The 15879-nt window shown below is 41.4% G+C and overlaps 1 protein-coding gene across 1 annotated transcript in view; it reads right to left on the reverse strand.

The window, feature by feature from the left end:
- The window catches only part of LOC105688686, a 132313-nt gene extending 117114 nt beyond the window's left edge, over window positions 1-15199 (reverse strand). Inside the window, exon 1 of the mRNA XM_020853887.2 lies at window positions 15181-15199. The gene's annotated coding sequence lies outside the window, so the exon portion shown is untranslated. The remainder of the gene's footprint in view (window positions 1-15180) is intronic.
- Window positions 15200-15879: the final 680 nt, after the last annotated feature.

Genomic DNA, 15879 nt, shown 5'->3' on the forward strand with positions numbered 1-15879 from the left:
AACGTGCGATTGAACGAAGGCTTTCGTTTTTCGCCTCGACTTCGAATCGTCAAATTTGAAGAGAAGGTGATAAAAATATATACCCACTACTTCGCAACGCTTGAAGAATATCATGGGGTTGTATCCACGAGTAATACAGCTCCGGTTTTATCGATGCTCTTTTTCTCTTTTTCTTTTTTTCTGCTTTTGCTTTTTTTATATTGTTAGTGCAGCTTAACCGGGCTTATCTAATAGACACGCTAGTAACAGCTACTCGAAGTTTTATCTGTACAAAGGGAAAACGGTGATAAAAGTCAAATAAACCAACCCCGTGAGTGACTGTATATATAACTACAAGTGCAGTATTCTGAGCTTTCGTTTTTAATGCCACTAAAGCTTTTTTCAAATTAGTTATCGCAAGCTCCAAGCGACAAAAAAAAAAAACCACTCACTTCGAACTGGGACTCTATTTTCTTTTTTTCATGGGTAGAGAAATTTGGCAAATTTTTCCAAAAGACTGAAGAAAAAAAAAGCTCGAAATTCCTCATTTGAAAGGACGCCCCGAGGAATCCGCGGGATGTGAATATGTACACACGTATGTATATACGGAATATAGGATCGCCGCAGTCCCGAAAACAAACCGGAAGTTGCCCCTAAGGATGAGCGGACGACCCTCCTCAACCAGATTTTTCTCTCCTCTGCGCCGTTGCTCGTACGTCCCTTTCCCTCTCTTTTTCCGTTTTTTTTTTTTTTTCTGATTTCGTTTTACTTCATTTTTTATTCCTTCCAGTTTTGTTTTGTCTTCGGTTTATTTCTTCGTGTATTTGTTCCCCCCCCCCCACCCCGCCGCCTTTCTCGGTGGACGGAGGTAAAGTTTTTCATCGGTATTGTTCGTGGGACGATCGCGACTTTTGTTTGAAAAAGTTTTTCCTGATCGTAGAGGCCCTTCGGAACAAACGTTGCTTTGCCTGCCCCGAGCACGTTCACTCGCAGTATATGTCTACGCGAAGAAAAAGGACCTTCTCCTTTCGATTTCGATACTCGCTTCTATTGTCCATTGTTTTTTCTTCTTCTCCCTCTTCGCCCGCGAAGAATTCACCCCGTCCTCCTCCGGTCGGAAAATTGTCCTCCAGATTGGACGCGGGATAAACGCGCGCGCGCGTACAACATTCACAACGCGTTTAGATAGGAATCATTTTGTTCCGTAAAACTTTGGAATAATAAATTCCAACGGTAGGAGAAAACAATGTGAATCGAAGGGGCGAAAGGGAAGAAGATACGGAATCGAAGAATCGGCGCTGTTCTTTCTTCTTTCTTTTCACTTTACCCCAACCAGTTTTCCAGTTACCGTATCAATCTTTCGAAGATACTCGCCGAATAAGGATTCCAGAATCCTGCGGGACAGACTCCGTCCTCTGGATGAGAGAAAATATTTCATCAAATTCGTCGAAGAATTTGGAAATCTTCATCGGACGCGATCTCGAGATCGTCCGTTCATTCGCCCCGTCTTCCTTGTCTCCTATTTCTCAAGCGCCCTGTACGTTACATACGAGCGTATCGGACGCTTAAGCCGCTATACGTAGGCAGAGCGGAAGACGTGTAATAACCATATTGCTGATGCAAAAATTTTAAGGACTCACGACACGCGTCTCGAAAGTGCTACATTTCCGCTATCCGTCTTATTTTCCGCCTCTTACCGACGACGGAGAATACGGATGACGGCGTAGAAGTAGAACCAAAGAATCCGAGGGTAGGGTGCGGAAATATCCTCAGCGGTGTATTAAGCAGTATACGTCTACGTAAATACGTACGTGTGTAAGATCCTGGGGGGGGGGGGGGGGGGCAGTACAGCCCCGATTCCCTTTGTCTGTAACAACGATCCCGTTTTCTCGTCTCCGCGACAACTTCGCTTCAAAGGATACAACACGCGATGTCCCAGATCGCAAGCCTTGCGTCCTAAGATAACCGGAGACGAGAGGGGAGGAGGGGTGGAGGGGCGAGGGGGGAAGGGGGCAAGAGGGGGGAAGAGGAGGGTATCTCTTCTCTTCCGCGTACCGTAGATGATACACAGGTACACACCCCCGCACGTGTACGTGAGCCTGTATCCGTGCTACGGTACATACACCCGTTACGTGATCGGGTTCCGAAATATACACGACCCCCTCCCCCCCCTCATACACTCGGCACAAACCAAATCGAACGGACGTCGTTCGACTATCACGCGTTTCCAGGTATAGGTATAACGCGATACCGTGGATATTCCGCACTCCGCGTCCCTCGCGAACTACGGTGAAATTTTCTACGTGGCGAAACTGGCCGCGTTTGCACCGGAAAACGCGAGTTTTTCTTTCCCTCGGACAACGCGATGTCGAAAATTCGTCGGGTGAATCGCTCGTCGTCTGTGCGTGGATTTGGGACGTTTTATTTCGAGTGACGTTCTTTTTTCGATTCTTTCGATACCGAGGCTCGATTCTTTTCCATTGGTTTTTTATTTCCCCAGTCATCTCCGGCGAAATTACGCCGAAGTTTACCCCACGCGTGAGCGGGGGGTAGGTCATAAAAGAAGATAAATCAGCGCTGCCGTGGAGACGGGTTACCGGGACACCCTGTACATTTACGTAGCTCACCTATACACTCTCTTTTCGCCGTTAATATAACAGCTTGAAGTATATGCAAATAGCCTTACACCGCGTATACGTATATTTGCTGCACCGTGTATAAGTATACAGGTATACCGGTTATACGTGCGTGCAGTGGAAGAGGAGGGATGAAAAGAGAGAGGCGAGCGAAAATAGGGAGGAGGAGGAGAAAAAAAAAAAAAGGGTGTATGTAAAGGAGAGGAAAAGCTTCGACGTACATTTTCCGGTATTATTACTCGCGTGTATAGAACTCCTGCAGGATGTATAACCGAAGAGAGAAAAACAAGAAAAAGAAGCAAAAAAGGGAATAAGACGGCATAACGAAGAACAGCAAACCAGATGAAAACTAGAGCTGTAAGACGAAAGGGAAGAAAAATTAAGTGAAATAAAAAAAAAGAAAAAAAAAAAAAAAAGAAAAGTTGTCACACTTTGTCATCGCGGCTCGGTCCTTGTTTTTAGGTAGGAGGTATTATTAACCTACTGTGCCATATACCTTCGGAATGGCAAATTGCCCGTTTCGTAAAAAGTCTCCGCGGAGCGGCGTATAGCTGCAGCCAGCGAGCCGGTGGAAAATGATATATATATTTTCCGCTCACGTCAGTCCATAAAATTCAACGAAACAATTACCGGGAATAACAGCCGGCCGATCGGTTGTTTTTCGATAAAGTTTTTTTTTTTTTTCGAAAATCCGACTCTTCGAAAGGGAGAGAGGAATTATTTATTTTTTTTCCTCCACTTTATTTTTTCAAATTTGAATAATAGATCCTTAGCCAAATTGGTGGGAATTAAAGTTTTAAGGGCTACAGCTTACGGAGTCTTTGATGGGGTTGGTTTCCTTCCGCGTTAGAAGTTGAGGAGGTTGGCAAGTTGGCCCTTGTTAAGGAGTCGGACCCAGACTAGCTCTGGCTTTTGTCCAGGATAATTTGATCCACTCCAGAAAAATAATTAGGGGACTTTCGTACTTCCTTCTTGTACGCATACTTTTATACGTACACACATAAGTACAGCGAACGCTGTTTAATTATTGAATGAAACGCAGGGTTGGAAAAATACTGAAACAGAAAAATCATATTTCGGTTTTTTTCGAATTATTATTCCCGGACGCATATATGAGAAAAGAAAGAGGATAATAATTACGTCCGAGTAATTCCAAACCTCTGTGATATCATCCGATAACAAATGTACGCGGTTTCGCAATCCCGAATAAGAAAAAATGGGAGAAAGTAATTCTTTTTTTTTTCATCGTAAATTTATAATCCCTCTGTTCAACATTAATCCAACGGACGGCGCAACGGAGCCAGGACGAGTCTCACGCCCGAAAAAAAGAAAGAAGAGTAAATTATTCAAATAAAGAAATGAACGAACGAGAAAAAACATCACAAACGAATAGAGAAAACAAAAACTACACCTCGTTACGTTTAATACTTTTATTTAACGAGCTACAAGGACGTAGAAATAACGAAAAATATTTTCGCACGTTCCACGCGATTCGTACTCACGTTCGATCCCTTTTGGATCCGATTTTAATTAAGAAAGAAAAATTGAATTCTCGCAAATTTTTCAATCCTATCACGGCGGATATCGGTGTGCGGTATTTTCCAACGCAAGGTGGTGAAAATTCATGAAATGATTTTTTTTGCTTTTGCTTTTTTTGCAACATATTCTTGGCGTCAAATTGATCGTGAAATTTTCTTCGAACTGCGGTAATAAGCCGGTTGAGGGTTGAAATTCAAAGTACGGAGTAACGATTTATAGGGTAGAAAATACACACGTATTCGTGTAAATATAATGGAGATCCTCTCTTCGCAGCGTTCCGTTTACTCCGAACTATCTTCCTTCGCGCTGCATATTTTGTATTCAACTTCGGTTGCGGTCTCGTACCGTACGGTATTAATAATATCTACGTCGAGGTAGGCAATAAATACGTAGAAATATACGCAACAGGGTAGCAGTCCGACGTACCAATTAGCCATTTCGCCCGAAGAGATACTCGAAGAGACGCGCCTTATTGCTGTATAAATAACTAGTTAGTCCGCAAAAGCTATACGTACATATTCATGAACGAATGTCACGTGTCGCGCAACGGAATTGAAATTCTACGAGATTCACGAGAGCCGGAAACGTTCGAAAAATTAAAGGGGTTGATATCCGAAACCTTCGCGCGAATATCAACGAAAACAGAAAAAAAAAAAATCAAAAAGAGAGGAGGACGATCGAAAACAGACGAAAAAAACACGTTAAAATTACTTGGCGCTTTGTCAAAGGGGTTTTCTCATCACCTCGCTTTTATTATTATTACAATTATTTTTTTATTTTTATTTCACCGTCATTGTCTCAGTCTCTATTCCGGTATTTTTTCGTTTTTCGGTTCGTCTGGTTCCGACATATTGTCACCGCACACGTACCGTATGATCCTCCTAGCACATGGCGTAGCTACGCGGTGTTCAAAATTGGGACAGACGAAAAACGACCTTTTTTTTTTTTTGTTGCGAGGGTAGGAAAAAATTTTTTCAAATCCTTCGACGCGGTCGTTGGAAAAAAAAATTTTTGAAAATTTTCCGCTCGACCGATAAGTGGCTGCAGCGTTTCGAGGTCGCTCAGATTTACATTATGTAACAATCGCGATATTCGAGTGCGAAAGAAAGCAAAAAAAAAAAACCCGGGTATCCGAGGGTAGACGTGTGGTCTAGGGGTAGTTACACGTACACGTACACGTATACCCGTCCAACGAAACAGTCGTGGTGATCGTATAATATAAACGTGGAAAGGGTGGGGAGGGGGGGAGGAGAATCTAGACCTTGGTTGAAGAATCCTTGGGTGAAAATTAGAATCGCTGACTTGGTAATTGATGGATACCTGAGAGAACGGTGGAGAGAGGCCGATGCAAAGAGAGATCTCCTACCGTACCGAAATGGTAAACAACTAAACTGCGGAGAATATATTAAAACATGTATCAAGAGGGTGGCTACCTACTTCCTCCTCATCTTCATTCCCCGACGCTGCAGCTGCATCCCGCCGATCTCCGCTTACCTACGTACGATGTGTATATCTCTATATACACCTGAATATCCCGCACCTCTTCGCATAACCATTAGCCCCGATATACATACATGTATGCATGCGACAATTTACGATTATATTATTCGAGGAACGAAAAAAAATTATGAAAAAAAGTACGATTTTTTAATCCCCATCGCGCGGAATGACGTCATTTTTGTACGGGATACACGTTGAGCCGCAGGGCGATCTCGGATCGTCGAAATAATTGCCTTTTCGATCTTAAAGTTATTAGAAATTTAATTTGATCACGTCCGCAAGGATTAACGGGTTCTTAGGATATAACGGGGGAAAGTAGGTGCGCGACAACAACTTTACGGTACAACAAGCTAAAGCTCGTTTCCACTGCAAGCTTTAATCCACGACGTTATTACACAGAGCGCGTCAAACGCCGCGTTAAAGGCGCGCTTCAGATTAGAGAGCGGAGGAAAAGAGGGAAAATAAAGCATCCCTTTTCGAAAGAAACTAGAATCGACTCCTACCATTTTCTCTTTCGCCCCCATTCCTTGTTTCTTTTTGTTGTTGTTGTTTTTTTTATTATCGCACACGCGTCCAGGTAAAAAATATTCAGTGGGTATATATAATACGTTATAACGAGGTGTGCGGAGCATTCTTTCGAGCCGCGGTAAAAATCGCGATCTACGTGAGAAAAAGAATTTCGACTCAATTTTCTTACACCTCGTGACGCGAGTACACCGGTAATTTAACCTACGGACTAAAGGTGTAAATTACGTGTACCTAGGTAAGGTAAATAGGGCCTAATTTGGAGGAAGTATAAGGACGTTTCGGACTTTTCTGTTTCTGATTTTCCGAGAAAGTTATTCAACGGCGAAACGGACGCCAATAATTACGATTTGTCACCTGTAACGTACGGTGAAATTTTCACGAGTGAAATAATCCCGCTTATTCGTACTTGGCGTATAAATATTTGTTCCTAAGCTTTTTTCACGTGGATCACAGGCTACTGAGTAAGCCCTCAAATCAAACGACGTTCGCCGATTGATTTCTAATTTTCAACGGGGTAAAAGGGAGAAACTAAAAAAGTCGGGAGCAAAAGAGCGAACGAATCCCTGGGGGGCGAGGGGGCGCGCGAAGGTGGGCAGACGCAGATGTCCGTGTACGTGTGGGTATTTACATACGTATGTAAGCCAGCCATGTATATACCGTGTGTAAGCCACAATCCTAGCCTCCTCTAAAAGGGCAATTGGTCGTAACGAGTAAACTAGAAAGCTAATCGCGCTCGGGCATCTGAAACTCCCGCAGATTGGACCGTTGAGAAAATCGCACATGCATGTGAAAAGCTTCCACGTAACGTACACGTTGGGCACATATGTAGTACCCGTACCGAGTACATAGCTGCGGTGAGCAAATTTTTTCCAATTATGTTTTCTGTTTTTTTTTTTCTCTCGAAATCAATGAGTCGTAACAAAAAGAAGCGAATGGAAATCAAAGTTTTCATTTGAGATTATCGAAACGGATCTGTACCGTATTGAGAAAAAATGAGGGTATGTAGTTCGTGCGAGTAAAAAAAAAGAGAACAGGAGAAAAAACAAAAAAAACTTGTCAAAGAGAGAAAAAAGCACGAGGAAGAACGCCGATGCGCTGTAAGTTTCATGCGTGTCGAGGGATCGCTTGTATTATACGCGTGAAATATTTCTGACCCCAACCTGCGCAACATCAAAGCAGGTTAAAAAAAGCAAGCCGCTCATCATTCTACGGGATGTATTATGATAACGAAAGAAGGGTGTTAGAATAACCCCACTTGCGAGGGGGTATTTCTATAGAAAAAAAGAAGTTTCTCATTCGTGGAGGGGTTGAGGAAAAAAATAGATGGATAAATAAAATAACAAATAATCAACGAGGGTAGTCCTTCATAATTCGAGAGGAGAGAAGAGAAAAGAAAGGGAAGGAGGTAGCCGTATATTGGTGAGGGAGAGAGAGAGAGAGAGAGTCGCGGATGTTATAAATGAAATTAATGATTCGTCTCCTGATGGAAAAGCGATTGTCAAAGTTGTCTCCCTGTCTGTCGTCTTCTTGTCTGTTTTCGCTACCGTAAATGCCGTTATACGTTCGGCTAAATTATTCGTGAAATTGACAACCCGGAAGTGGCTCTTTCTTCGTTCCCAGCGACCATGCCTTTGCGGTTCAGAGATTCGAACGACTCGGAAAATTTTCACGTGATTTACAACGAGTAAACGAGATACGAGGCTTATCTGATACAAACCACACCCCCTCGCCCCTGCCACTTTATTTTCCCTCTTCACCCTCGACCCTTATTTTTCTTTTTTTTTTCTTTCACTCCACCTTTCCGAACCTCAAAGCACTTCACCTCATCAACCGGAGAAAACACTTGCGTATACATACGGGAATAAAAATGTTCAAAGATGCGGCGAAAAAAATTAGGTTTTTTTAGTCATACGAGAAAAAAAAAACCATGCAGAAATACCTGAGCTGACGTTTTATTTATTCATTCATTGCGCGTTTTTTTTTTCTTTCTTTTGACTGGATTTTTTACGCGCTTCAATGAAGTGTGTAGAAAAATGAAATATTTTCAAAAAAAAAAGAAAAAGAAACCAGGCAAAGAGTTACGGACGTCTGGGGTAAGGACAGACGTCGCGACTTCACATCCGGAGCGGTTTATGTGGAGTTTTGTTGGAAAAAAAAATTATGAAGAAAGAAAAAAGAAATAGAAAAAGCAACGCAGTCATCTTATATACTTTTATATGCTGTCTACAGACGTAAGAAATAAGAATAGAAATTTAAATTCTTCCATATGAATTTACCCCCTCCGTAAAAAAACAACCTACAAATCAGAGTGCGAGCCCGTTATGTGTACGGTATATTTTTTCCACGGCCACGAAGTGAAAACTTTCCCCTCGCAGAAAACTTTTGACGTAATGTATGCAGAATGAAAATAAAAATAATAATAGTAATGATAATAATGACAATAAAAAATAATTTCTTTTTTTTCCCCGTGGCTCAATATCTTTCTACTCGTATACACCAAAGCTTCTGCCTTTTTTTCCTCTGATTTTTCATAATTAAATGAAGGTAGGAATTTCTCTTTTCCTTTTATCTCCGTTTTTTAAAAAATGGCAAAGATACATGGAAGAGAGATGACGTTTCGTTTCATTTTATTTTATTTTATATCATATTTTTACCAAGCCAAATTGATAGGGAAGAAAAAAAAAATAAATAAAACGGAAAAGAACAGCAAGAAAAAGACAAATCCTCATTAAAAAAGCGTAACTTTTATACGCCACCCTTCAAAAGCCCTTTACCATGACTGTACGGTGTCTCCCCTGTACTTATTGTAAATTCGGAACCCTACGGCTTTAAATGTCCTCATTGGAGCGTCGCAGTGACGTTGAAAAAACGAAGAGAATGAAGGAAAAAAAAATCAAAAAAAATAAATAAAATGGAATGAGAAGAAAAAAGAAAAAGGGGCACACAAACGAAAGGGTTTTAAAAAGGGATTATTTCACCCGTATTTTTACATAAAAATTAAACAAATATGAAACGAAAAACAAAGATAGAAAAAAAATTCAGTCCGCCATCCAGTTTTTACGAATAGGAAAGAAAAATCTATATTCAGCGAGGGTGCGAAGAAAAAATCGAAACAAAAAAGATAATCGAACGAAATAAATACATAAATATATAAAAGTTATTCCCATCTCGGGCAGGGGTAGAGAAATTTTCTGGAAAGAAGTTGAGAGAAAAAAATTGAAAAGAGATAAGAAAAAAATCTTAAAAGCAGTTTCATGCTCTCGGCAGCTTCTGGGTAAAAGATCATTGCGACGAGCACTTGAAAGGTTTTCATTTAATCTACTGCGATGGAGCAAAGTGCGTGTATATAAATGTCGTATGGAATTCCCATGTATATTACTACCCATACAGCATATAATAAGATATACGTACACGTTTCGTACCTGTATCATACCGTATTAAAAATGCAAAAATTCAAAAATCACGCATAACAAGTCGTCGACATTGAAATAACAGAAAAGAGAAAGGACACATTTCATGGAAATATTTCTCTCCTACCGTTTCATCAGATTTTCTTTATCGATTTTGTTTTTTTTTCTTCTTTCATATCATCTTTTTCTATTTTACTTTTGTTCTCGAGATCGTAAGGGATTTAATTTGCAGGTGTCTGAGATGTTATCATTATACGTATACAGCGTTGCTTTAAGGGGATCTTGTTGTGCTTATATTAATAAAATGACAAAGAGCTGTTTGCCGAAGGAATTATCATACAACGGCGGGGTGCTTGAAATTTTCCAAATTTCAAATCATCCGGATTTTGTCGTTGGAACCCTCTCCGGGATTTCGTCAATATTTGGCGAAAAATAGAACGAAGAAAGCTCCTTGGCGCTACCGGAACGAAAATAATTATTATTTTTCCTCTTCGCGAACGGCCGAATAGTCGGAATTATAAATAATTGAAAAGCTCCGTATACCGAGCGGGGGAGGAAGTAGGTAGTTCCGAGGTTACGCGAGCTTGCGGAGACCTTCTCTAGTAGACGTGAATTCGTGAATACATGCATACATCTCCATACACGGGTAGGGGAAAGCCTAATATTAATACCTGCGGATGCCAAATGACTGTCGCTCTTAGCTAGCTGGCTGGCTGGTACTCTTGGTTATTCCTTAATTTCACTCAACACGCGGGATTTATACGGGAGCTAGATTTTAGATAGCATACGCTAGCTAGCTTCAACACTCGGCACTACGCTCTAATCCGCGCTTACAACTATAAGTCCCAGTTTCAGTCGCCACTTCCACCATTTACCTACCGGCCCATTCCACACCGCCTATTTTCATCCCTACGTAGGACAAACGGTGAAATATACACAACTACGTTACCCGCGAGAACCTATAGAGGACCTTTGTCACCAGGTTCCACAAACGCCACTACTAGATTATATTTGCGCACCCGAGCTTCTGGCTCTTCGGACAAAAATAGGGGAAAAAAAAAAGGGGCGAACGATCCTTCGAATTTCTCACAGTGTACGACTAACTCTATTCGTCGTCATCGTAAGCGGGCACGTGCGACGCGAACATTTTCGCTTCTTGAGGACTAGATGATAACGTCCCGTTAATATCGTACAGAGCGTTAGTCGACGCGAAATTTTGAACAAGTTAATTTTCCCTCGTTCAACGGGCGTCGCGATAATATTCCAACACCCAGTCTCGTATTCCTATCGTCATCGTAGACGCCCGACAACGTTCAATTTTCCGAGTGTGACTCCTCGATAAGATGATAATTGAAGCCGAACACATTACGGCGCTGTTTCGCTAGCACCGTGCGTACTGTGCATCGCGTACGCGCGAACGGTGGAATTTTTGGTGAGTTTTTTTGCGTCGGGTTTCCGCGATTAAAAATATCAGGGAAATGAAACCGATCGATCACAATCGCGGCCCCGTGATTTATGAGATAACGATGATATGTATATACCTATACGTGAGAGGAACGCGGTGCTCTATATATTTTTTTTTCTTTTGCTTTTCACGAAGTTTGTGCGCCCGGATTTCGGTCCGTCCATTCATTTCCACGCTCCGTCCGGAATCGTCGAAGCTTTCCTAATTAAGGCGAGAATCGAGTAATTAAAGAGAACGAAAAACGACGTACTCAGAATTTAAACTAACCGCCGCCTCCGGTGCGCCCCTTACCCCGCATTCTGAAAATAGAGAAAAGGGAAAAACTGACTGAAACTGTCGCTACGAGATGCGACGACTTGAATCGATGCCGTTACCAAACTTTTGCGGTTTCATTCCCCTTTCCAAATCCCCTACTGAATACTCTTCATCTTAACGGGGGATTAACGACCGCCTTCAGGTTCTGCATAGAAATGCAGAGGAAACTACCGCCGAGATTTTAAAACGCACCCCATAGCGCACCGCTTCAAGAATATCGATCACTTTCGATATATCCTCATAAATTTCCTCGATTTCGCCAAAATTTTTGCCCTCAAATAAAACCAAAAATCGTTTACCTTGTATTCAGTTCAGTTTCTAATTTTCGAAATCGTGTTACAACGGATACGCAATCGCTTCCGTTAAGTTCCCAGTGATTTCGCCGTACATTATACAGTAATTATCAATCACACGGTTCACCGATTATTCATTAAACGATTGATTGATACGTCGCATAACAATACACGCGGATTTGGATTATTGGCCTGCAATCAATATCCGTAATCTTCGGACGACCGTTCCGAAGTTGTTCGATTATTTTCTTCCTTTCTTTTTTTCATCCCAATGAAAAATGAAGTAAAAAAAAAAACAGGGAAAGACAAAGGCCACCGCCTGTTCGGTACAGGAGATCGATACATTGAATGAAGAGAATATGATAAGTGATGAAAACAAAAATAGAGAAAAAATGGCGGAAAAACTGGGAACAAATCTGCCCTTAATACTCGGGGTGTATCCGGAGCTGCAGCAGGTTGAGTGGAAGTTTGGTAAACGTAAAAGTCGGCGGGGATGGCGGGGGGGAAACGAGTGGGAAGAGGGATAAAAGTGGAAGAGGAAAGCGGAAAAAGAAAGAAATAGGGCGAGTGGGGGGGGGGGGGGCGGGAGTGGGACACCCGGTAGGGTCCACTCGGTCCCACCTCAAGATTGAGACAAATAACTAGCTTGAGAACTGTTGTTTGTTTCTCTCCATCACCGAAATTGCCTAATCGTTCGGAAAGAAATTTCCCTTAGTGGCTGCACGGGGGGGGGGGGTTCGTCGTCGTCGACTGGTACAAGTTGCGGATGACGAGCTGCTGCGGGGAGATTCTGGATTTTTTTCGGGGCTCGGAAAGAGGGAAAACGAAGGAGAAGGAGAGAAGAAAAAAAAAAACCCTGAATAATGGAGAGACGGTATACGGTGAAAGCTAATCTAACATCGGGAACAAAAATATGATGTGGGTATGTACCATATATCGTACTGTATACACAACGCACACACACATCGATTGTGATAAATAAAGCTTCTCCTCTATTTTTTCTCTATTCGTTTTCTAGGGGGTGGAGATTCCGGAAACTTGTACCAGAAATCACCCGACATTTTTCGTTGTTTCGAAAACGATTTTTTTCCTCAAATCGTTAGAATTTTACGGAAGGAAAATCCAGAGGACGTCCATCTCGTGTTTTATTTCGAAGTTTATCGGTTGATTTAAAACGGTGGAGGAACAACGAAAGATCGTCTTTATCGACGAAAAATCTCCCGATGTATAATTGCGAATTAGTCGAAAGATTAAGCCCGCGTAAGGCTCTTAACATTACGGTTATAAATCTAATTAAAACTTTGTTTAAATTTGGGAAATCTAAGGGCCGGCGTATCAAAAGTAGTCTCGATCGCACCTCGCTCGCCCCTTATAACGAGCACGACGATATTACAAAATCGATCGTTAAACCAAAGACAAACCGTATCTTAATACATAATCCAATATTCATTTAACGATAATCATTGTAATAAACTTACGAACGATCGTTGACGATAATTCGTCAAAGATATTCCCTCCGTACCTGAGAATTTTAAAGCTCTGCGAAACTCGGGGATTTCGGTTGATTGTTAAATATTATAATTGAATTAAAAAAAAAAAAAACAACACCAACCAAAAAAAAAGCGAATGATAAAAGTTCTTTCTCATGTGGGTTAATTATTTTCCCGGGATTCGAATTCCCTTTGATATTCAACCTGCATTTTCATGCTCGTCGTCTGTCGTAGTTGATTAAAAAATCGAATCGTAATTGGATCGATTTGTTTCTCTCTTTTTCATTTCTAACGACCACTCGTCGGGTCCCTGGTATCGAGCTTTGTGTTTCGTTGTTTCTCGATTTCTCGACATCTCTATGTAATACATAGAGAGGGTCATGTGATGTCTGTAGGTAGCTAATAACTTCGATATTCATGGAGATTATTATTTATGGGGTTAGCTGTTTGGGCATTATAGAGGGCGAAACTGATGGACACATAAATATATAGTTTCTGAAATCGATCGGATTTCGCACACGTGATATACGAGGGTAGGAGCCGCCCTCGCTTTCTCCGTCGCATTTAATTTGAATACGCCATATTTAGTGGTACCTATCTCTCTACGTCCCCTCTTCCTTCGGCATCCGCCAGATTTATTTATTATTACCCCCCCCCCCCCTGTACCGTATACACACATATATTGTACGTATGTACAGTACACTCTTGTTCGCGCGCGCATAAATTATTATATTAAAATGCGAATACAAAAAACACGCGCTATACCGTTGAAGCATGGCGTCAGTTTCTGTAGAAATGTTAATCTGTAGAAACGTACACGTACATTTATGTATACTAATTAGTAAATTAGCTGAAAGCAAAAGCGAGGGAACTTTCGGATTCGAGTATAACAAATTTCAAAGCTCCGAAAAACAGCGGGTACGCCTATACGCGTACATCTATTTCAGAATCGTTATCTTTTACAAGCGTTAACCAGCAGAAGCAAACCTTCGCAAATTAGATATACATACCTGTACATTATATACATATTTACATACATGCATACAGGTACATATAAACGTGCAACGTATTCGGATGAATGAAATAGCGAGGGGATGTTTTACCTTCTCCGTGCGGGAGAAAAAGAAAAAGAGACACCAAGTCTCTTCGACTTACGGATTATATCAACGACCGTATCGTCAAATTCACCCTTATAATCTGAGAAAAAATCATTTGAAACGAAAGAGAGAAAGTAAAAAAGAAAATCACTCGATATACACAACACAGATCAGAGAAACTACATCACCGGTGGTTCGGTGTTTCGCGGAGTGTGGTTGTCGGTTGTTGGTTTTCTCCGTTAGTTTTTCACCCTCCCTTTTTGTTTTACGCTTTTTCGTTAATCTGTTTCTGTTTCACTTTAGTTTTTTTTTTTTTTTGTTTTCGCCTCCCGTCTATTCTCTCTATCGATTCAAACGAACGAACTGACGTCCAACAAACCGAGCTAATGTTTTAATTGCACCTCTCGAACAAACGGGGGGTGAAAAACTTTTACTTTCAAGTGAAACAAACAGATCGCGAACTCTCGATTCGTTATGCCGTATTGTTGCACTCTCCTCTCCTCTTTTTGATTGTTTTTCCATTTTTTTTTTTTTTTTTTGTATTCATCCATTCATTTCCCTTTTTTCTCCTTACCGTCACCAACCCTCCGTTACAGGTACTTACTCTCCCGTAAAACCGAATCGTGGGGTAAGTCGCACGTCAAAAAAATAAGAACAATTCGAAACGGTCCTCTAAAAATTCCTCCATATTTTTAACAATCTTATACCAAACGAAATAAGATATTATATTAATGAGGTATGATAATATCTTGATGAATTAACGAGGTATGGATTTTTACACATGGATTTGACTGGTATCGAGCAACAACGTCTCAACCAACGAGAAAAAAAGCTTCAAGAATTCAAAAATTCTTCTTTTCATTTTATCATTCCTCATTCGATTTTTTCGTAAAAAATCTCTTTTAAAACGTTACATTGCTTAACTCACCATCCATTGCGTCTTCTCCGTGATTCCGACGATACGTTTCTGACGTACTTCGTTCGGTGACCGCGTCCTTACCGTTTGTTGACGATTGACTCCTGTGTTTACGTTGCGTAGGTCGAGCGCTGACTTGTCCGTTCTCAGACCGATCGCCCGTACCGAGACGCAGTTCGTAGTGTACGCCGAGAATTCTTCGAGTTCGGTGAGCGGCGGAGTCAATTTTGAAACGGAGTTTTTCCTCCGGACGAAAAATTTTCCTGTGTAATCGCAGCAGCGGAGCGAAGTGAACTTTGTGTAATTGTGCACCGATTCAGACAGACGATACGCGTTCGGATACATTTATATACGCGTTGTGGGTCAAACGAAAGGATTGAGAAGGGCATTGATTGCGGTAATGAATTACTCAAATTGATACCTACCCAGTTACGATTGATTGCCACGCGATTAATCCATCAGCTGATGCAACCGCAAATTACATCCGGATAGCCGTTCTGGTATGAGGTATATATATATATATATGTATATATAATCCATGTATAATATATGCACATACATATCACCCGTACATATGTCCCCCCCCCCCACCATGTATATGATACGCACCATGTATAACGCGGGAGACGATCCCAACACGGTTGTAAATGATCAGAGAAATGTCTACGATAATGGCGTCATGATCGTGAAATAATGGCACTTCTCCTCTTC

This window comes from Athalia rosae, chromosome 6 (genome assembly GCF_917208135.1).
Source record: "Athalia rosae chromosome 6, iyAthRosa1.1, whole genome shotgun sequence".
NCBI lineage: Eukaryota > Metazoa > Arthropoda > Insecta > Hymenoptera > Athaliidae > Athalia > Athalia rosae.